Here is a 23703-nt window from a genome sequence, read left to right on the forward strand (position 1 = left end):
TGGCACTCACGAGGGATGGAAGTGCAGCAGGTAATGGTTTAACCTGCTGTGCCACAATGTCTCCCCCACAGGGTTTTTAAAAAATATTTCCACGGCCGGCGCCTCGGCTCACTAGGCTAATCGTCCACCTAGTGGCACCGGCACACGGCACACCGGATTCTGTCCCGGTTGCCCCTCTTCCAGGCCAGCTCTCTGCTGTGGCCAGGGAGTGCAGTGGAGGATGGCCCAGGTGCTTGGGCCCTGCACCCCATGGGAGACCAGGAGAAGTACCTGGCTCCTGGCTCCTGCCATCGGATCAGCGCGGTGCGCCGGCCGCAGCACGCTGGCCGCGGCGGCCATTGGAGGGTGAACCAACGGCAAAGGAAGACCTTTCTCTCTGTCTCTCTCTCTCACTGTCCACTCTGCCTGTCAAAAAAAAAAAAAATATGTCCAGGGCCGGCGCCGCGGCTCACTAGGCTAATCCTCCACCTTATGGCACCGGCACACCGGGTTCTAGTCCCGGTCGGGGCACTGGATTCTGTCCCGGTTGCCCCTCTTCCAGGCCAGCTCCCTGCTGTGACCCAGGAGTGCAGTGGAGGATGGCCCAGGTACTTGGGCCCTGCACCCCATGGGAGACCAGGAGAAGTACCTGGCTCCTGCCATCGGATCAGCGCGGTGCGCTGGCCGCAGCGCGCCGGCTGCGGCGGCCATTGGAGGGTGAACCAATGGCAAAGGAAGACCTTTCTCTCTGTCTCTCTCTCTCACTGTCCACTCTGCCTGTCAAAAAAAAAAAAAATATTTCCAGGGCTGGCACTGTGGCACAGTAGTCAAGCTGCCAGCTGCAGTGCTGGCATCCCAATGGGTGCCAGTCTGAATCTCAGTTGCCCCACTTCCCATCCAGCTCCCTGCTAATGTGCCTGGGAAAGCAGCGAAAGCCCAAGTGGTTGAGCCCCTGCATCCTCGTGGGAGACCTGGAAAAGCTCCTGGCTCCTGGCTTCAGTGTGGGCCAGTCCCAGCTGTTGCAGCCATTTGGGGAGTGAACCAGCAGATCAAACCTTTCTCTGTCTCTCTGTCTCTGTAACTCTGCCATTCAAATAAATAAATCTTAAATAAAAAGTTTCCATACGGGTATCTCTTCTGTTCTTCCCGGTACACACCTGCCTGGTATCCAGTAGGATTTGTCTAAGGTTTAGAAATGATCAGGATTGTTAACGCAAGAAGGAAAACAGAAAGAAAGGGCCTGGATGTTACTCTGGGTTCATGGTGCGTATCATGCTTTTTCACACAGAATGTCGTTTTTGGATTTTTTGATAATATTCTTAATTTAGTTTTGGTGAGAAATAAGAAGTTTTTCTAAATTTGAAAACTTCAGGCATGGTGTTAGCACTGATTTTCTCTAAATGGTAAGAATATGGTGTTTTCATGTTCTCATTCTTTGCCTGTCTGCATTTCCTGGCCTTCTGTAGTGTAGCACACTGCTTTCATAAACTGACGTGTCATCTTCGGTTTTTAAAATGGGCATAGTAACAGTACGGATCCCTTGGGTTGTTCTGAAGATAAACAAGATAATGCATGCATAGCACTTAACGTAGCTCCTGGCACATATAAGAACTCAATCAACAGTAGCCATGATGATGATTATTTTATAATCATTGATCATGGATCCTTCACGACGCCCTGGCTTCTGGAGTCGGGCTTTCATGATGAAGCACTAATGGCTTGAGGGAAAAGAACACGTACTGGGCAGAGTGGACGACCTCACTAAGGGGACACTGTCAGCAGACGCCTCCCTTCTCCTGCCTGGAACCCACTTGCACACGGGCACCCGGGGAGGAACCCAGCCCTGCCCAGGCTGGGGAAGCCTCATTCCACAGAGGCAGCTCCGAGGGCAGAACCGGTGACACTGCATTTTCATGTGCATTTTAAGTATGTACGTGCATTTTATAGAAAAGGGTGAGCTGCCATCACACACTAAACAACTCCACTCGGCTGAGCTCAGACTGCAATCTTTAAACAAAGTGTTAACTTCTAAAAAATTATTTATTTTTATTTGAGAGGAAGAAAGAAAAAAACAGAGAACTTCCCATTCACGGATTTGCTCCCCAGACACCCAAGTGGCCAGGTCTAGGCCAGGCCAAAGCCAGGAGCCAGAACTCCACCCAGATCTCCCACATGGTGGCAGGGAACCAAGCACTTGAGCCATCCCTGCTGCCTCCCAGGGTACGCGTCAGCAGGAAGCCGGAATCAGAAGCAGAGCCAGACTTGAACCCAGGCTCTCCTGTACAGACGTAGGCATCTCAACTGCCACGCCTAATGCTCACCCCTAGTAGTGCTGGCTTTTAAAAATAAAAATCATTCATAATGCAGACACACGACTATCAATAACAGCTAACAGAGAAAGTACCATTATCCCCAGTTTAGATTCAGACAGCAAGGCTGACGGAGCTACCGAGCTACAGAGGTGACATGTGGCACAGCGGAGAAGCCAAACCACGGCAGTGACTCCAAGGCTCTGCCCTTTCGCTGCTGCGGTCCAGCACCCTGGGTGTCAGTGACACCGACATGTCTGCTTGTGGACACCACTAGGGGGCACTAACAAGAGCAGCTCCATTAGCAAAGACCGTGGATTAATAGCACTTTTATATTCAGCCAGAAAGACCGCACTCATCTATAACGGTGTCATTCTTCTATGTGAAACACAGATGAAAATTGAAGCCACACTTTAATATCACCATGAGGAGAAAACAAAGTTATAGGAGAGAAAAAGAAAAAAAAAAACAATGCAAAAGCGCTCCCCTTGATATCAAGAGCTAGGCCCACAGAAACGGGACCACCGAGTCTTCTACAAGCCCTGTGCTAGGTCACGAGAAACGGCCCCCAGCGAATCGCAGGGCCGGGACCTCACCACCTGCAGCACTACTCTGCCATCCCTCCCAGCCAGAGGCGCAGGCTGCTTCCCGGCCCTGGAACCTGGGCCGACCCAACGCTCCCTGTAGACAGCGGTGTGTGAAGGCATTCCCAGGACCCGCCACTTCCTGCTTCCCCACTCACCCTGCTTCCACCCGACACCCCTCCCTTTGGCCAGAACAGCCGGGCGGGCGCTCAGTTCCCGCCTCTCGGTCTCAGCATGCGCCTTAAACATGCACGTGACCGAAGCTCTTCTCCTTGGCTCCTTGGTTCCTCACTTCAGACTCTACAAGTGATCTCACATCTGTGGCCTCACCTTCCATTCAGTGTAATCGACTCACACAGTCACCTTCAGCTAAGTGGCAGCCGGTCTGCTCCTGGGTAGTTATGCTTCTGCGCCGTGCGTTTATCGGGAAACCAAAGTCCCACAGGGACCCCGTCATCTTGTACCCCTCCCCAGATTTCTGGTTTTTTTTTTTTTTTTTTTTTTTTTTTGACAGGTAAAGATATAGACAGTGAGAGAGAGAGACAGAGAAAAGTCTTCCCTCCACTGGTCTACCCACCAAATGGCTGCTGCAGCTGGCGCTGCGCGGATCCAAAGCCAGGAGCCAGGTGCTTCCTCCTGGTCTCCCATGCGGGTGCAGGGCCCAAGCACCTGGGCCATCCTCCACTGCCTTTCCGGGCCACAGCAGAGAGCTGGACTGGAAGAGGAGCAACCGGAACTAGAACCCGGTGCCCATATGGGATGCTGGCGCCGCAGGTGGAGGATTAACCAAGTGAGCCACAGCACAGGGCCCATTTCCTGGTCTTACTATCTCACCTCATGACACCATCCAGTCACCATGCTAGACATCAAAAACTGCCCAGGGATGCCTCCCTCTCAGTCACCGCACTGAGGAGAGGTCCCGGTCTGCTCCTCCCTGTCCTCCCCACGTGTGCTCACTGGTCACTTCCACAGCCCCTTTCCAACTGGCAGCGACTCTGCTACTCCTTCTTACTCAAAATTTTCTATCTGCTGCCCTCAGGACTTCCTGCTTTACACCAAAGTGTTGAACTTCACAGGGAGGCTGTCAGAATACTGGGTCCACCTTGCTGCAAAGTGTCACAGCTCACAGCCCAGGCTGTCAGAATAGTGGGTCTACCTCTCTATAAAGTGTCCCACTCACAGCTGAGGCTCCCAGAATATGGCTTGCTCCACCTCACTACAAAGTGTTGAAGGTCACAGCCCAGGCTGAGAATACTTGTTCACTGCTGAATTCCCAGCACCAGGAACAGCAGCAGGTGAGTAGCAGGTGATGCATAAATAAATGGCGACTGTAGAGTGAAGTCGTCCTTTGCTTCTGCTCGACCAAAAGACTTTGCTTCAAATCCTCCAGCTGATGGAGTTTTACACAGAAGAAGGCAAACCAGCAAACACATCTTCCGCAGGCTTCCTTTAGGGGCACAGACATTGTGTTCTACACTTTAAAATGGTGTTTCTGATATTAAAAAGGGAACGCAAAGAGACCGCTGTGGCATTGCTGTCCCTTTAAAAAATCGGTCTCACTAAGGAAACCACAGATCAGCTGAGAACTGGGCATGAGAACGTGAATGGGCTGGCGGTGAAGGCGAGGGGGCTCACGGGGCAGCACCACCTGGACGCGCAAACAGAACCATGCCCAGGACAGGCTCGCCGGGCGTCTGCCTCAGGGCTCTTCCAGCCCCGCCAGGGCTGCGGAAGGAAGCAGTGGGGGAGTGCTTCATTCGCTCTCGCCGTCTCTCCCTGGTTCTCAAACACTCTACTGGAAAGGATGAAAACGTTGGTCTGACCCTTGCATCTGAAAAAATGCTTTTGGTCGTGGTTATCAACGTTAGAAAAACTTAGAAAGACACAGCAAGAGTCAAGACATTTCCAACCCAACGGAATCCAGCGTATAGGCCTTTGGCAAAACCAGAATTTCTGATTAACAACTCCCTCAGCGTTGTTCATTCTGAATCCATTTCAATGTCCTGAACTCTGTTTTAACCTTTGTAAGCTAATGTCTGCAGTCTTGGATGGTACTGTTCACACAGCAGCCACTAGCCACAGGTGGCTATTCAATTTACATTTCCATTAATTAAAATTATAAATAATCAAAAATTCAGTTTCCCAGCTGCCTGAGCCCAGCAGCCAACTGTGCACTGAGCAGTCACAGAGGACAGTGCAGCGACAGCACATTCAGGGCACAGCAGGGCTCCTCTCGGGCAGCACAGGGAATAAAACAGCGCAATACCCTCAACGGCTTCAGTAAGGACCCGCCAAGCAGGGAGTACAGACGTCAGTGACACGTGAGGCAGTGATGCTTGTAAAACAGAAGCCGCATCGTCACAGACCTGCTCACCTGCTCCTTTTCTTTGCAGCTGATTTTCTAATTTCAGACTCACTCCTGGTCCCAGGACACATCCAAGAACGCCCACCTTCTCATCAGGGTCAAGTTCACTTCCAGATTCACGTCATCACCCACTTCAGAGAACTTTGGGTGAAAGACAGCAAGCAGACTGGAGGTAGGGACTGGGGTGTGTGTGTGCTTTGCTTCCTGTCTCCTCAGACTGGAGTTCCTATAACACTGGCTCAGCCTGAGCTTCCCAAGACTTCAGGGAAACAGTGAACAGCTGGACGCGTCCCCAGTGAGGAAGACAGCATCCCCAGGCGGGTCCGGGAGCGCTTCCACTACAATGCTGCCCATGGGGCCACCGCCCAGTACTCCTGCTCCACCTTCTCTGGGCAGTCTCTTGATTTGCTCTTTGCCACTCAGGCTGCAGTGGAAGAAAACACTTGAATGTGCTTCCTCCTTGGGTTCTATGTTGAGCAAGACCCCACCGCTCTTCTTAGTGATCTGTGAAAACTTCTCAGACGCAGTCCCTGCTGCTCCGGGGGAGAACCCTCATTCGGAGCACTCATGTTGCAGGGGCTGTGCGGGGCTGCAGATACAAGCGGTCTTCAAACAGCTTGTGGAGAACGGATATTACAGAAAAAACCAAGCAGGAATGTCAATCGTGTTTTTGCACCAAAATAAATGTATCTGGTAATCCTGCTTCCTGATGAACTTTTTGAAGCACCTTTGTATATTTTACGTAATCCTCACAATCACATAGATAACTATCTCCATTTTACAGGGTGTAAAGTTGTAAGACAGAAAATAAAGAGGAGGGCGCCAACACAGTGGTGTAGCGGGTGAGGCCGCTGCCTGCAGTGCCCGCATCCCATATGGATGCCAGTGTCAGTCCTGGCTGCTCCACTTCCGTTCCAGCTCCCTGCTAATGAGCCTGAGAAAGCAGTGGAGGATGGCCCAAGTCCTTGGACCCCTGCACCCAGCTGAGGGACCTGGAAGAAACTCCAGGCTCTAGCTTCGGATTGGCCCAACTCGGGCCATTGCAGCCATTTGGGGAGTGAACCAGCAGATGGAAGACACCTCTCTCTCTCTCTCTCTCTCTCTCTCTCTGCCTCTGCCTCTCTGTTACTCTGCATTTCAAATAAATAAATAAATAAATCTTAAAAAAAAAAAAAGAGGAGACTAAACAAGGTAAAGAAGAGGCAGCAGCCCACAAGCTCAGAGCCAGCACAAGTGACTAAAAACCCGAGAGGGACTCACTCCAGGAGTAGGTAGGGAGCACCCTCCCTCGCAGACGGAGGTGGGTGGGCGGTAAGGCAGCAGTCTGGAAGGTTCAGGGGCTGTGGGAGGGGGCTGTACTGCTTGTGAGGGGAGGGGGAAGTCAGACAAGGAGCCTTTGCGAAAGAATGCTCTCAGCTCAGCCACACAGGCAAGGGACAAACATAGATCTGGGGTTTCTGTCCTTGCTCCATCACAGGGTCTCCCAGTGCCTTGTAAGAGGGAACCTGTCCTGAGTTCTTGGTACACAGCAGGTGCATAAACAGATTGGTGGATGAATGAACAAACGAAGGGCACTAGTTTGGTAATCTCAGCGACAGATGTGGAACCCACAGGAAGCGCTCAGTGTGCCTTTACTAATTGAAATTACTAGCAGCAGTGGTCGTAGGACAAATGAGGAATAGCACTTAATATATAAATGTCCTGCAAAAGTCCCACTAAGGCTAAGACCCCAGACCCAAAAATTATGTAAGAGAAGTCATATCTGAAAGATACTGAAAGAGAAGATACTTGGAAAATGTCAAACAGATACCAGTTTGAGGACCATAAAAAGCTTGGGAAGTATACTACTTTTTATAAACTTATTTCTAAGAATATTATGATAACATTTCCAGAATAGTAATGCCTTCAGATAATTTAAGACCTACTTTTACACATACAAAACACTGGTATTTTTAAAGATTGATTAAGGCTGGTGCCGTGGCTCACTAGGCTAATCCTCCGCCTGCAGCACTGGTACTCCGGGTTCTAGTCCCGGATGGGGTCCTGGTTCTGTCCCAGTTGCTCCTCTTCCAGTCCAGCTCTCTGCTGTGGCCCGGAAAGGCAGTGGAGGATGGCCCAAGTGCCATTTGGGAGGTGAACCAATGGAAGAAGACCTTTCTCGCTCTGTCTCTCTCTCTCTCACTGTCTAGCTCTGCCTGTCCCCCCCCCCCCAAAAAAAAAAATGATTTGAAAGGCAGAATTACAGAGACAGAGAGAGACATACAGAGAGACTGATCTTCCATCCAATGGTTCAGTCCCCAAATGGCTACAATACCTGGGGCTGGGCCAGGTAGGAGCCAACAGCCTGAACTCCATCCAGTCTCCCACGTGGGTGGTAGAGGCCCAAGGACTTGGGCCATCTTCCTCTGCTTTCCCAGGTGCATTAGCAGGAAGCGGGATTGGAAGCTCAGCTGGCGGGACTCAAATTGGGGCTCATATGGGACACTGGGGCTGCAGGCAGTGGCTTAACCTGCTGTGCCACGAAGCCAGCCCCCCAAACACCACTGTTTAAGAAAAACGGCAAGTCACGTGAGCCGCCAAAATGGCGGCGGAGGGGTGAGGCTGGTGCAGATGTGAAAGATGCCCGTGTGGTAGCATCAGGAGCTGGGGAAGCGCCCGAGGACATCAGAATGGCAACACACACACGTGGTCAGCCTAGTCCTTCTCTAAGAGGTGCAAAACTCGGAAGACCAATGGTAATCGAAATCATAGAAAAAATTTGAAAATCTTCAAAAAGAAAAGACCTTAAATATATATGGAACACTGACCCTTGGCACAACAGCTGGTTTTTCTGGAATACTGGCAAACTTCATTTTCAGACGTTGCTTCAGGGTTAAACATGATGCTTTGAAAACATATGCATCAATGGGGTCGGCGCTGTGGCTCACTTGGCTAATCCTCCGCCTGCAGCACCAGCATCCCGTATGGGCGCCGGGTTCTAGTTCCGGTTGCTCCTCTCCCAGGCCAGCTCTCTGCTGTAGCCAGGGAGGGCAGTGGAGGATGGCCCAGGTGCTTGGGCCCTGCACCCCATGGGAGACCAGGAGGAAGCACCTGGCTCCTGGCTTCGGATCGGTGCAGCGCGCCAGCTGTGGCAGCCATTTGGGGGGTGAACCAACAGAAGGAAGACCTTTTCTCTCTGTCTCTCTCTCTCTCTCACTGTCTAACTCTGCCTGTCAAATAAAAAAAAAGAAAGAAAGAAAACATATGCAGCGCTGACTACACTTCCATTTTTATCTGCCATAGTTGCTTACAAGCTCCTTGTAACCGATGCTTTGTATTCAGGTAACATGAGCAAGGAAAACTGTGTCCTTAGAAGTTCACTGATGGGCACAGTATGTGGTATTTTATATCCCTCCAGCTTGGCGTTTTCTAAAAATGGAGGCCTGGCAGTGAGATATCATGCGATTCCATTGCCATGGAAAGGAAGGGTTTTACTCCATTGGCTGCTGCTTTGTCAAAAAGAGATGAAAGCAATGGTGACTGCGCTAGTCTGTCAGACAATGTTTGGAATACTTATTTGTTTGCAGCATTATTCAGTGTTTGAAAAAATACTTGCAAAAACTGTACATGAAGATTAATCAAATGGGTACTGACTCAGCAAAATGGGTTTTTTATGATGAGTACTGGATATTGTGGAAAAAATTGAAAGTCACTCTGGACAGATGACTTGTCTCTGTTTCGCCTGCTATATTGCAGATACTTAATAAATATTCAGTAATTCACTAAATATAAATAATAATGTGGAAAAAAGGAAAAACATGTGCACCCAGATCTTTTCATCAATGAAAGAAGATTTACATTATTACATGTATTTAACAAAAAAGATTCACAACCTGCAGTGACTGGCAAATTTGTAATTATGTATATGTTCCATTGTAGAAGAGGAGTAGCTGAGATGGTAACAGACAATAAAGCAAACTTTTCATTAATAGCTATTTAATTAACCAATGCCAAGAAATATTTTGGGGCTGGTGCTGTGGCACAGTAGGCTAAGCCTCCATCTGCAGTGTCGGCATCCCATATGGGCGCCGGTTCGTGTCCCAACTGTTCCTCTTCTGATCCAGCTCTCTGCTTATGGCCTGGGAAAGCAGCAGAAGATGGCCCAAGTCCTTGGGCCCCTGCACCTACGTGGGAGACCCAGAAGAAGTTCCCAGCTCCTAACTTCCAACTGGCCCAGTTCTAGCCATTGCAGCCATTTGGGGAGTGAACCAGGGTATGGAAGACCTTTCTCTCTATCTTTCCCTCTTAGTCTGTAGATCTGCCTCTCAGATAAATAAATAAATTCTTTCAAAAAAGAAATTTTTTTCTTTTTCTTTTTATTTTTTGACAGGCAGAGTGGACAGTGAGAGAGAGAGACAGAGAGAAAGGTCTTCCTTTGCCGTTGGTTCACCCTCCAATGGCCGCTGCGGCTGGTCGGCGCACCGCGCTGATCCGATGGCAGGAGCCAGGTGCTTCTCCTGGTCTCCCATGGGGTGCAGGGCCCAAGGACTTGGGCCATCCTCCACTGCACTCCCTGGCCACAGCAGAGAGCTGGCCTGGAAGAGGAGCGACCAGGACAGAATCCGGCGCCCCGACCGGGACTAGAACCCGGTGTGCCGGCGCTGCAGGTGGAGGATTAGCCTAGTGAGCCGCGGCGCCGGCCAAAAAGAAGACATGTTTGATGCTAGGCTCCAAATATACACCCCACCCCCAGCTCTCCAAAAGAAGAACCTGCCCTCATGAGCCTTGGCTCTCTGCCCTACCCCTGTCTTGTCTTTTCTGAAGTTTACTTACTATTTTTATGTATTGAAAGGCAAACAGACAGAGACAGAGAGATTTTCCACTTGCTTGCTGACTCCCCAAATGACCACATGGCTGTGGCTGGGTCAGGCCAAAGTCAGGAGCCAGGGACTCCATCCAGGTTTCCCACGTGCGAGGCAGGGCTCCAAGCACTTGAGTCATCACCTGTTGCTTCCTAGGATGGCATTAGCAGAAAGCTGGATGGGAAGGGGAGCAGCCGGGACTGGGACTTGAACCAGACACTCTGGTATGGGATATGGGATACGGACACCACCTGCTGCATCACAATGCCCCTCCCCACTGCTTCTCTTTGTCATCACCCACTCAGGTCTTGCCCCCGACTCTGCTCACACAGTTAGGGTCTGCATCCAGACTCAGACAGGTGTTCCCAACGTCTGTCTTGGCTCCTTGAGTCACTCCACGGCCTGGACAGAAACCAGCCTGCTCCCTAAGGGTGACACAGTGACACTTGCCAATGTCCCCAGGTTTTATTATGTATATACTCTCCACTAGCATTTAAAAACTTAAAAAAAAAATACTTAGCACTCAGTGGATTTTGTTACTGCGTTAAAATTTCCTTAAATCTCCAAAGTACTTCAGTTTCAGAAAATGTCATGAAAGCAAAAATAATAGAGGGAAAATGCTATTTACGCTTTTCTTAGAAGATAAATACAGTGCTCTTTTCATGCCTAATTTTCTAACTCCACTTGGGGTCTCAGAATCCAATTCAAGTAGCATAGCATGAAAAGCAGTGAGGCCTTGTCCCCTGATTATGGAGGGAGGAGGGGGAGGTCTAATCCTACTGTGTGCAGCAGCTGTAGGCGAGACCTTGTGTCCTGTGTCTCCAGCCTGGCGTGCGCAGGGGCAGGCACACTCACCCCGCTGGGAACATGAGCCACGCACGGCCTCAGGAGCAGCTGATACACGCTGGGGCCTCCGAAACGTGGTAGCTTTCCTACAGTGTTTTGTAAAACCTAATCTGTGACGGATCAATGCTTTGCAGAGTAAAATATAATGAGTTATTAGGAAAAACACAGAAAACACAATTCAGTTTTTGGTATTCGGGCCAAGGCTGGCCGCTGGCCACAGCAGTTTCTCACCAGTGCCCTCCAGCTCCCACGCTGCCCTTTGCTGTGGACGCCGCTTTGAGCGGCACCATCCTAGATAGCTCGGCATTTATTCTGGCCGGAATGATTCCTTACTCCACGGAGGGGAGCCCAATGTGGGGAGGAACCGTGCCAAACAGTGACATGGCCAGGGCCGGGGCAGCAGGCCACGGCTGCTTACCCCGGCACGGCATCCCGAGGAAAGTCGGCTGTACCCGGCATCACACTGCTCTGTTCCGTACTAGCTGTCGCTGCACTGGGGAAATGAGTCACAGAAACCCAGTCGGAGTTTTACGTTTAGGAATGTATTTGACATTTGAATTCAGTCAGTGCTAAATCCTTGGAGGAAAACTCCCTCAACTAGCTACAACCTTGCACTTATTAAGTTAATTAATTTATTTAAAAGGTAGAGAGACAGACGGAGATCTCCCATCCACTGACTGACTCCCAAATACAAGCAAGAGCTGGGACTGAGCCAGGCTGAGCCAGGAGCCTGGAACTCCACCCAGATCTGTGACACGGGTGACAGGCTGTCACCTGCTGCCTCCCAGGAAGCTGGAATCAAGAACAGAGCCAGAACCTGAGACAGGGATGCAGATGCCTGAGGTGGGGCCTTCAACACTATACCAAATGCCTGCCCAACATGATGGAGTTAGGTGAGAACTGGACACAAAGGGGCTCCGCATTTCCAAGTGTGGGACACACGGTGTCTACAGGAGGGGCTGGCGCTGTGGCGTGGTGGGCTAAGCCACCACCTGCAATGCCGGCATCCCACACTGCAGTGCCAGTTACAGTCCAGGCTGCTCCACTTCCTATCCAGCTTCCCACTAACACCTGGGGAAGCAGGGGAGATAGTCCAAGCCTTTGGGCTCCTGCCACTCACATGGGAGACGGGGGCGGAGTCCCAGGCTCCTGGCTTCACTCTGGCCCAGCCTGGCTGCTGTAGGCACTTGGGGAGTGAACAAGCCGATGGAAGATCTCTTTCTCTATGTCTCCCTGTCACTCCTTCTCTCTCCTTGACATTCTGCCTTTCAAGTAAGTAAAACAAACAAACAAACACTCTGCAGCACAGATTACAAAATGGCATGCAAAGGAGGGAGATCTACAGACAGAAATCCAAAGGGGCTGTGCCTGACCCTGTGGTGGCAGGGGAAGAGTGACAAAGTTCCTGAGGAGGCCAGGACAAGGAGCTGCTGGGAACGTAGCCTGCTACACCATCTATACAGGGTGCCAGCATTTGCCAAAATTAAAAAACGCACGTCTTTCTTCTGATCCAGCAATTCCATTCCTAGAAGTGGGCCCTACAAAAATGCCGATACGTGCAAAACGATGGACCTGTAGTTACGCGGGGTAGCACTGTTTGTGTCAATCAAAGACTGGGAAAGATCTGAACCCCAGCAGTGTGGCTACGTGGTAACTGCCAACCGGCCTTGGAGAAGGGGAGGCAGATCTGTGGAATGGCAGCACAGCCTCCAAAACAGGTCAAGTTCAGAAAAGGCAGGTGCAGGTCACAGCCTGCACAGGTGGGTCTCTGTATCCGTGGGACCTATGTGACAGGCTGTCTCTGTCTCTGTCTCTGCGAGGGGACCGAGCCAAGGAACCGACACCAGGGACGACCTCTAGAGGAGACCTCATGTCTGCAGGAGTGAAATGTGCTTTGCTGTCTACCGTGCGTGCACGTTTTGGATTTGGATTCATGTGCACGTATAAGGAGCTTTAAAAAAGCTGCACACCAGGGCTGGTGCTGTGGCGTGGTAGGCTAAGCTCGCCTGCATCACTGGTATCCCATATGGGCACTGGTTTATGTCGCAGCTGCTCCTCTTCCAATCCAGCTCTCTGCTGTGGCCTGGGAAAGCAGTGGAGGATGGCCCACGTGCTTGGGCCCCTGCACAGGTATGGCAGACCCAGCTCTGGCCACTGCAGTCATTTAAGTAGTCAACCAGCAGACGGAAGACCTCTGTCTCTCCCTCTCTGTCTGTAACTCTTCCCCTCAATAAATAAATCAAAATATTAAAAAGAAAAAATACTGAAAAAGCTGCACACCAGCTCAGCAATGCAATGTCCTGGTGTACAGACAGCCCTGTTAGAGAAACACAAGCTGAGAGTTTGGCTGTGGCATCCGGCGCCTGGACAGGAGGAAACCAGACGCTGCCTCTCACGGGACCAGCTGACAGGTTATTCCAGTTCGGGTCCCATCAAGACTTTTAGCAGGAGTGAGAGCTGTGGGACAGTGGGACAAGCCACCTGGGCCACCTGCATCCCATGTGGCAGTACTGGTTTGGGTCTTGGCTGCCTCGCTTCCTCCTGATACTTCCTGGGAGGCAGCGGAAGATGGCCCGAGCATCTGGGCTCCTGCTACCCACATGGGAGACCTGGATGGCGTTCCCAGTTCCCGTGTTCAGCCTGGCCCGGCCCTGGCTGTTGTGGGCCTTGGGGAATGGGTCAGCAGATGGAAGATATCTCTCTCTTTCTCTCTCTGCCTTTCAAGTCGATGAAAATAAACTTTTTAAAAAAGACTTGTTAGCAGCTTGCAATTCATGCTTGACCTTGAAGACAGTTCATCACTTCAATTGCCCAAAACCTGTCAGTTAATCTGGATTCAATTATGTGGCAGTTGAAGAGGGTTTGAATTCTTTTCACTCTTCAAATGCTATAAAGCTGAAGCTATATTCAAGAGCTGCCAGGCTAGGTGACTGGGAGGAAAAGAAAAGGAGCCGATGCCCAACGTGCTGTGATTTTTACGTAAGCAAAACCAGGAGGGTTTGTCACGCAGCTTGTGGAAGAATTAAAAGACAAGCTTATTTCGGTGCAAAAAAGTTTGAAACCATACACAGTTTTTTCATCATACACTTTTTCCGTGAACTTTTACAAGATTCCTTATATGCAGATGTCGCATTTTTGCACCACAAGGAACTGACCCTCTAATTCCGCAAGTCTTCTGAAGAGCACTCGTACTTCCCGCAGCTGTTCCAAGTGCCCCACACGTGCCGAGCCCCCGCGACTGCTCGCTTCTCGGAGCACTGCTTTTCTGCTGCCGGTTCAGAAAAGCAAGATGTCCTCCTCCGTGCTCCAGCCTTCTGGTGAGTAATTATGTCTCAAAAGCCCTACAATTCAAGGGCTAATGACTCCAAACCAACACACACAGTTCACGGGTTCCTCTTAGAAATTACAACAATGGGGGCCGGTGCTTGTGGCGCAGTGGGTTAAAGCCCCGGCTTGCAGTGCTGCCATCCCGTATGGGTGCCGGTTCGAGTTCCAGCTGCTCTACTTCTGACCCGACTCTCTGCTGTGGCCTGGGAAAGCAGCAGCAGCAGGCCATCTGGGGAGTGAACCAGCAGATGGAAGACCTCTCTCTCTGGCTCTACCTCTCTTTGTAACTGTCTTTTAAATAAATAAAATAAATGTTTAAAAAAAGAAATTACAACTGGGAAAGAGATTTATACTTGAAAGCGTTGCTTCGTCCTGAACCATCTAATGTGCACTATGTTCGTTCCTGAACAATTATGGTGAAGTTAAACACAGACAGACCCTCCTCCCTGCAATTCTCCTCCTCCTAGGGTCCAGCTCGGCATGCTCCTTTCTTCCTATCCTTAGGACAGGCGCTGCCAGCTGACGATCATCTTGCATGTGGCTATCTGATTTTAATTAAGAAATCAAGGCAGGCATAAGTCCGCTTGTTTCCAGGGAATAATAATTCTACTGCCTCTGGAGGGTGTTCTCCATTTCTCCATGAGCCAAGTCAGACGCATTCTGGGGGACGGAGTCAACCGCTGCCTGTGCCAACGTGGCGCAGACGCTCCTGCAGCCGGGTCCCTGGGGCTGCCGGGTCCCTGGGGCTGCCGGGTCCCTGGAGCTGCCGGGTCCCTGGACTGCCCAGTCCCTGGGGCTGCCGGGTCCCTGGGGCTGCCGGGTCCCTGGACTGCCCGGTCCCTGGGGCTGCCCGGTCCCTGGGGCTGCCGGGTCCCTGGAGCTGCCCGGTCCCTGGGGCTGCCCGGCACCCCCTCCTCTGACCTGGCGAGGCTTCTCTGTGCTCCCGTGTGTGTCCATACTGTACTCACTCACAGAGGCACAACGCAAGCACAGGTGTTTTTTGTTTTTTTGTTTTTTTTTTAATCAATCTAAATATAGCAGAATCATGTTGGAAAAGTCACTTCCATTCAGAAAAGCAAAGCAGATGCAAACGAAGTGTGAGAATTCTGCTTGGGTCCGAGGCTTCAGGCATCGCACAGGGAGAACCGCGTGTCGCCGCTCACCTCCGGCAGGTCCAGGAAGGAGGCCCACGGCCTCGGCGTTAGTGGGGAGTGAGGTCGTCATCCTCGGGGAGAGCAGCTTACAGAGGCGGGGGCAAGGCTGCCACAGGCTGCTCAGAGGTCCTCACAGAAGCCCCGCCCCTCTGGTGAGGGGAGGGGCGCTGGCTGTCCTGAAGCACAGGTGCCCGGCACAGTGTCGGCAGCTGCAGGCTCCTGCTGGACTTCACCCTCAGAACAGCTCTACCGAGTATCACCAGCTCCAGAGAAGTCAACCAACCAAGCCAAACCAAATTCCACTGGACTAGGGTTTTAACTGAGATGTCTGGGTCCTAAAATCTGTGTTCTGGCAATGCAATAAGAAGTGGGAGCTAAATTATACAAGCACTGTAAACAGATGCTGCCCTGAATACAAACACAGAGATCCCAGAGAACATAAGAAATGTTTATAATAAACGGGTAAGAGAAGAAGGTAGAGTAGAAAATGCTCCTAACTCCTGAATAATGTAATTATTATCTCCTGAGCAGGCCTTGTGTGTGTGTGTGTGTGTGTGTGTTTTGTTTTGTTTTACAGAGTTAGACAGTGAGGGAGAGAGACAGACAGACAGAAAGGTCTTCCTTCCGTTGGTTCACCCCCCAAATGGCCACTACAGCTGGTGCTGCACCGATCCAAAGCCAGGAGCCAGGTGCTTCCTCCTAGTCTCCCATGTGGTGCAGGGGCCCAAGCACCTGGGCCATCCTCCACTGCCCTCCAGGGCCACAGCAGAGAGCTGGACTGGAAGAGGAGCAACTGGGACTAGAACCTGGCGCCCATCTGGGATGCCAGCGCTACAGGCGGAGGATTAACCAAGTGAGCCACGGCGCCGGCCTCCGAGCAGGCCCTTTGTAAGCACGCACAGAGGCTATCATCACCGCTTTCCCAGGAGAGGGGCCTGGGACCGGGCATAGTGTGCACCTGGCCAGGGACACAGCAGCTGAGCTGAGATTTATTGCAAAATCAAGCTGCTCTCGAAGGACCCACAGGAAACCTTAAACAATGGAAACATCTGAGGAGCAGCCGGGTACAGCAGGATTACCGTGGTGTTGGAGTGGGGGGCACTCTTCACCCTCAACACAGGCTGAAATCCCACCCTTGCTGTTTTCTAGGTGTGTGACTTCCTACTGGAAGCTGTCTCTGTGACCTTCTCTGTGAAACCTGGGTTCTCCCTCTCCCAGGGACAACGTCTGGGGCAGGGCGAGCCTGGGCCCCTCTGCAGCAGGTGCACCCGTTCTCCTCATTGCTCCTAATACCTCCAACCCCACCACCTCCAAGCACCACCAAGCAGAGAATCGTGGAGGTGCCAGTGAGGAACACCACTCGCTTTCCAGATTAGGAATCTGAGCCAAGTGAGTGGCAGCAAGTGGCAGAAAACGATGGAGCTCAGAGCTCGCTCCCTCCAGGCTGGGGCCCTCGCTTGCTCCTCCAGGGACCTGGACAGAAGAGGGCAGCAGAGGGAAACCAAAGGGAGCCACTGCCCTAGCCTGTGATAAGACCCCCACCAGCCACAATGGCTGGGGCTGGGCCAGGGGAGTCAGGAGCCTGGAACTCTATCCTGTCTCCCACATGGGTGCAGGGGCACAAGCACTTGGGCCATCTGCCGCCTTCCCAGGTGCATCAGCAGGGAGCTGGATCAGAAGTAGAGCAGCAGGGGCTCGAGCCATCACTCATACGGGATGCCAGAGTAGCAATGCCGGACCCAGGAGCAATCTGCTTCATCTCTCCTCAACTCAGCATTTTCCCATCTCTGTCTGACAGTTGGGTTCTCCCTGGTGTCCCACTGAGCGTGAATGAAACGTTGCACAGAACACAGGCAGGGGCCGGTGCCACAGCTCACTAGGCTAATCCTCCGCCTGCAACGCCAGCACTCCAGTTGGGGCGCCGGATTCTGTCCCGGTTGCTCCTCTTCCAGTCCAGCTCTCTGTTGTGGCCTGGAAAGGCAGTGGAGGATGGCCCAAGTCCTTGGGCCCTGCACCCCATGGGAGACCAGGAGGAAGCACCTGGCTCCTGGCTTTGGATCGGCGTGGTGCACCGGCCACAGCGCACCAGCTATAGCAGCCATTTGGGGAGTGAACCAACGGAAGGAAGACCTTGCTCTCTGTCTCTCACACTAACTCTGCCTGTCAGAAAAAAAAAAAAAAAAAAAAGCCAGGGCTGCAGTTCTCAGATTGTGTTCCCAGGCCAGCAGCAGCAGGGAAATGAGAGTTCCCAGGCCCCAGCCCAGCCCAGGTGAACTGGAAGCCCTCGGGGCAGGAGGAGCCCCAACGCCTCCAGAGCTGCGAGGCGCACAGAAGGGTTATGACCACCCACATGGCAGCCCTGAAGGTGCCTTTATCTAAACACTGCTGTCACAGTGTGGCCGGGGACTGCGGGGAGCAGAGGTGACCGTGCGCGTCCCCCACCAGCCCACCCTGCCTCCATGCTTACATCGGGCTGCAGGCTCAGACGACTTGAATGCAAGATCTCACAAGTCAGAAAATCACTGTTTAGAGGCTGTAAGGCATTCTGCACATGACCAGTTTTTGTGCCTGCTAACAAGCAACAGAAGTAATCCCATCAGCCAGAGGGGGCTTTGTGGCCTCAGGCTGGGCCAGAAGCACAGGGAGGCCCCAGAGCAGCACAGAAAATGCGGTTCCCACTGCGGAGCCCTGCGTGGACCCTTCTGCTGTACACCTGAGAGGTGAAAACGCGTCTGCACCTGTCTGGAGCGCAGCTCACTGCGAGAGTGCTAGACCGGCTCTCTGGTCTTCATTTCCAAACCTTCGCTCTCTCTCTCTTTTTTAAAGATGTATTTATTTACTTGAAGCCAGAGTTAGAGAGAGAGGGAAAGTGAGAGAGAGGGAGAGAGAGACCTCTGAGAGAGAGACAGAGAGAAATCTTCCATCAGTGGTTCACTCCCCAGATGGCCACAACAGCCAGGGCTGGGCCAGGCCAAAGCCAGGAGTCCGGAGCTGCTTCAGACAGGTCACCACGTGGGTGCAGGTGCCCAAGCACTTGGGCCATCTTCTGCTGCTTTCCCAGGAGCATTAGCAGGGGGCTGGACTGGAAGTGGCGCAGCCAAGACTAGAACTGTGACCCATATGGGATGCTGGCATAGCAGGCAATGGCTTACTCTGTGATACTACAACACTGGCCCTTCAAACCTTCTTCGGGCAGAATCTCAACTTTAAAACATGGACAAACCGGACCATATAGAACTTAAGGTTAAATGTGTTTAACCTTCCAGGAGCAGACGGCCCCAGGGCGGCAGCACCGTCTCCCTCCCAATCTGCAGATGTGTGAAATCTCTCACCAATGTAAGCCTTGGTCCGGGCAAATGGAAAGGGAACTGAACATACACACCTCCGAGGCAGGCGCATGGTCCCTAGATGAGATGCTGCATGGGATGCTGTGTGCATTACTGCAGAGAGCCTGTGTCCAAGTCCTGGACATGCTGCACACTCCCGAGGCCAGCTGCCCATCACTGCAGACTGCAAGAGGCGCAGGTGATGTCCTGGTAGGTGGGTCACTGCCACCCACGTGGGATGCCCACACTGAGTTCCTGGCTCCCGAGTTCAGCTGGACCCTGCCCTAGCATTCACAGAGTGAATCAGCAGGTGGCAGCTCTGTGTGTGTGTGTCTGGGTGTTTCTGTCTCTCAAATGAAGCAGATTTTTTAAAAAGCTTCCTGGTAAGTCGTAGACAAACAATACTAAACCAAAAGCAGAGGCTCTGCACGTTTTGTGAGGCAGCGTCCACGTCTCCTCACTCTCACGACACATCACAGCTCGCACAACCAACCACACAGGGACGTGGCGCTGAGAGAGAGCTACATGAGGACACGGGGCGGGGGCATGACGAGGACGAACAGAAATGCATTCACTGGAAAACAGGCTGGCAGGTCCCCAGAGACACACAATCACCGCCAGATCTAGCCACTCCACCCGTACAGGCACCGCCAAGAGAGCTGAAAACACACTCGCCGGCAGGTATGGGGTTTCCCTTGGAATGCTGGGAAAGTTCTGAAATCAGGCAGCGGCACTGCTTGCCCGACACGGTAAAGGCATGCAAACCACAGAACTTCAGGCTTTAAACGCTGAAGTGTATGTTACGTGAACTATATCTCAAGGGGGTTAAAACAGGGATGTGGTGCAGTACGTTAATCCTCCGCCTGTGCCACCAGCATCCCATATGGGCGCCAGTTCAAGACCCGGCTGCTCCTCTTCCGATCCAGCTCTCCGCTGTGGCCTGGGAAAGCAGTGGAAGATGGCCCAAGTGCTTGGGCCCCTGCACCCACGTGGGAGACCCGGAGGAGGCTCCTGGCTTCTGGCTTCAGACTGGTGCAGCTCCAGTCATTGCAGCCATTTGCAGAGTGAACCAACATATGAAAGACCTTTCTCTCTGTCTCTCCCTCTCACTGTCTGCAACTCTACCTCTCAAATAAATAAATAAAATCTTAAAAAAAAAAAGATGAATGCATTGTGCCCGAAGAGTGATTTTTATAACGTCCACAGAGGAAGAAAAAGCAAAACCAACACCAGCACCAGAGCCAAGCGAGACGCAAACCAAGCAACAGTTAAGCAGAAGGAAGAAGGAAGCCGACGGCAGCACCTGCAGACCCTTCTGTGCATGACGATGTCCCCAGCAACTCGGGGAGCCACTGCTGCCCCCTCCTCGGAGCACGAGGGCTCCACGGAGTCTCTCGGCCTTCTTCCAGGGGGGCACTTCAGACAGGGTTTGCCTCCGAGAGGCCGACTGCTGTCTACACCTGACAGCAATTCTTTTCTCAAAGACGTCACACCGCAGGCTCCCCACACCAGAGTCGGGAAGACAAGCAGGCCTGGGGGCGTGCTGCACACCGCACAGCGGGGGGCTGGGCAGCGGCTGGAGGAACCTCTCTGCTGTAACGACACAGGCTGCACATCCGCCCCTTCTCCTGGGGTCTCCTGACCCAGGCTGTGAAGCCAGCCTTCTCCCAAGAGTGACAGCCAGAGAGCACACTACTGCTGCCGACTCCTACCTCCTTCAAGGACTTTCCCCCCACTTAGCTGCCCTTCCAGGGACCCACACGTCTCAGCCAATTAACGAACTCTCCTGGATCTTTGGAATCAACTGATTCTAGACGCTGCAGTTACATGGAACCGACCCGGGGCTGGCGCTCTGGTGCAGCGAGTGAAGCCAGCACCTGAACGCCCGAATCCATGACTGTGGTTCCTGGCTGCCCCGCTTCCACTCCAGCTCTCTACTAAGGCACCGAGGAAAGAAGCAGAAGACGGCCCGAGTGTCTGGGCCCGGCCACCATGTGGGAGACCCGGGTGGAGTTCCTGGCTCCGGCTTTGGCCTGGCCCAGCCGTGGCCACAGAGGCCATTTGGGGAGGGAACCAGTGCATGGAAGGTGTGTGTGTGTGTATGTGTGTATGTGTGTATGTGTGTATGTGTGTGTGTGTGTCCTTTTCTCTTTGTAAATCTACCTTTCAAATAAACAAAACTTTCTGAAAACAGCATGCTTGCTCTGACTTTATGGGCCACAGTTACCAATAATCAGGTGTACGATGACAGAACAGAAGAGGAGATCAGAGTGACTAAAACTTCAGAAGTTGGAGGGCGGGTGGGTGGGTGGACTCAGAGCACCAGAGAAAGCAGCATGAAGCAGAAACGATCTCTTACTGGCCTGCAAAATCTAACATCCCGAGGATTTTTTTCTTCTCAGAGGGAACCATGAATGTGCCAGTATCAATAGGATTTGCGGGCCGGCGCCGCGGCTCACTAGGCTAATCCTCCGCCTAGCGGCGCCGGCACACCGGGTTCTAGTCCCGGTCGGGGCGCCGGATTCTGTCCCGGTTGCCCCTCTTCCAGGCCAGCTCTCTGCTGTGGCCAAGGAGTGCAGTGGAGGATGGCCCAAGTGCTTGGGCCCTGCACCCCATGGGAGACCAGGAAAAGCACCTGGCTCCTGGCTCCTGCCATCGGATCAGCGCGGTGCGCCGGCCGCAGCGCGCCGGCCGCGGCGGCCATTGGAGGGTGAACCAACGGCAAAAAGGAAGACCTTTCTCTCTGTCTCTCTCTCTCACAGTCCACTCTGCCTGTCAAAAAAAAAAAAAAAAAAAAAAAAAAAAGGATTTGCGGATTTCATGGTGAATGTACAAGAAGATACAGCATTGAACTATGGAACACTTGCCAGACTGTTCTGTTTACCGATAGCAGCCATCGTGGCAGAGAAAACCTGCTGCTGCCATGGAGGTTTATCACCAGATCTTCAGTCCGTGGAGCAGATTTGGAAAATTATGCTACCCACAGATGTACCAGATCCGGGTCTTCCCAGTGAGCTTCTGTGGTGTGACCTCGATGAAGATGCCTTAGGCGGGGGTGAAATGACAGGGGAGTGTCCTCCACGTTTGGTGCAGAGCGGCTGCAAAACTTCCCCCAAGCGTGATCTGGACCTTGTGTGTGGAGCCCACCAGGTGGCTGAAGATGGATGTGAGTCTTCTGCAAAGGGCAGCTGGTCACTCTGTTTTCTGCACCCAACTACTGCGGAGCGTTTGGCAATGCAGGTGCCACGAGCGTGGCTGAAACACTCACGTGCTCCTTCCAGATATTAAAGCCTGCAGGGAACAAGAGACCTGTAACACCTCCACGCTTCCGGCAGGCCTGAACCCGCCCTCTCAGAAAGCTCCGAATTATAGAACAATACTGCTCTGTATGAGTGACCGGGCATGTTTTCTCTGGCCCACATTCTTCATTCTGTGGTGAAACTGAGGCTTCTCCGTCAAAGCAAAGAAGTAACTTACTGTCCACCAGTTTATATAGGACTCCCAGTATCTACGACTTTTTTAAACTAAGATCTGTTAAAAAGAAGTGTGTTTCAGCTGATGACCATGTGGTAAAAATGAATTAAGACTTATTAAATGATGAACTTGTTTAAAAAAAGTCATGATTTCCAGAGAACACGAACCTTAAACACAAGCATCCAGAGAATAATAATTATGTAAGAAGCTCCTGGAAGTTAAAAGTCTGGCCAAACTAAAATTTTAAGTTGAAAAGTAAAGCAGAGAAAATCTTTTAAAGTAAGAGTAAAAATTAAAGAACTGGAAAATACGAAATAACAACTCAAAGCATGAGATGATCATTTTCAAGTATTTAATATCCAAATTACAGGAGTTCCAGAAAGAGTGACAAAGAAGATGGCCGGGAGGAAATTATCAGACCCTTCCTAGACCAAAGGATCTCATTTCCTAAGAGGGAGTCTCCGAGGGACCCAGCAAATGGACCAGCAGGCCCTGCCCCACGCTACAGAAGCACATCAGGCTGATACTTCATTCCCCTGGGGGACAGAGGGCTCCGGAAGTCCTCAAAGGAGGAAAGGGGACACAAAACAGGTCTCACACAAAGGGCTGGGGGTCACAATAGTGCCCCTTGCAATTATTTGAAAGGAAGACAAGGAGGGGGGAGGGGGAGAGAGAAAGAGATCCCCGACTGGGTCACTCCTCAAATGCCTAGAACAGCTATGACTGGACCAGCCCGAAGCTGGTAGTCCAGAACTCAGTCTGGGTCCCATGTGGCTGGCAATGACCTCAGTGCTTCCCAGGGTTTGCAACAGCAGGAAGCTAGAATCAAGAAGGAAGCTGAGAATCAAATGCAAGCACTCCGATCTAGGATACAGGCATCCCAAATGGCATCTTTTTTTTTTTTTCCAGATATATTTGACAGACAGAATTACAGAAAGAGAGAGAGAGGAGAGACAGAGACAGCGATCTTCCAACTGCTGGTTCACTTCCCAAATGGCTATAACAGCCAAGGATGGGCCAGGATGAAGCCAGGAGCCAGGAGCCTCTTCCAGGTCTCCCAGGTGGGTACAGGGGCCCAAGGACTTGGGCTGTCCTGGACTGCTTTCCCAGGTGCATTAGCAGGGAGTTGGATTGGAAGTGGAGCGGCCCATATGGGATCCTGGCATCACAAGTGAAAGCCTGACCCACGGCTGCTCCCCCATGGCATCTTAACCCCTACCCAGATGCCACCCTAATGGTACCTCCTTTTTATAGCAATACTGGAACAAGCACTTCAAAATTTCACAACAATTTCTAATCTCAAGTTTTATGTCCCTTAAAACCATCAATCAGATGAAAGGGCAGAATTAATACACAGCTCAAAACAGCCACTGTCTCACACACCCTCTAAGGAAGCTTCCAGGGAGGGGCTCCCAGGGAGCAGAAACATGGTATACTGGGTTTGGCTGTGTGAAGGCACTGACCAAGTACAAGTGGCACAGACAAGGAAGAAGTCCGT

At 51.9% G+C, this 23703-nt stretch overlaps 1 protein-coding gene and 1 pseudogene across 1 annotated transcript in view; one reads left to right on the top strand and one right to left on the bottom strand.

Annotated features, from left to right (window-relative positions):
* MCC (MCC regulator of WNT signaling pathway) overlaps positions 1 to 23703 on the bottom strand; it is a 446323-nt gene that overhangs the window by 351223 nt on the left and 71397 nt on the right. The window lies entirely within an intron of this gene.
* On the top strand, positions 7819 to 22127 carry LOC103345119 (serine/threonine-protein phosphatase PP1-gamma catalytic subunit B-like; annotated as a pseudogene).

This window comes from Oryctolagus cuniculus, chromosome 6 (genome assembly GCF_964237555.1).
Source record: "Oryctolagus cuniculus chromosome 6, mOryCun1.1, whole genome shotgun sequence".
Taxonomy (NCBI): Eukaryota; Metazoa; Chordata; class Mammalia; order Lagomorpha; family Leporidae; genus Oryctolagus; species Oryctolagus cuniculus.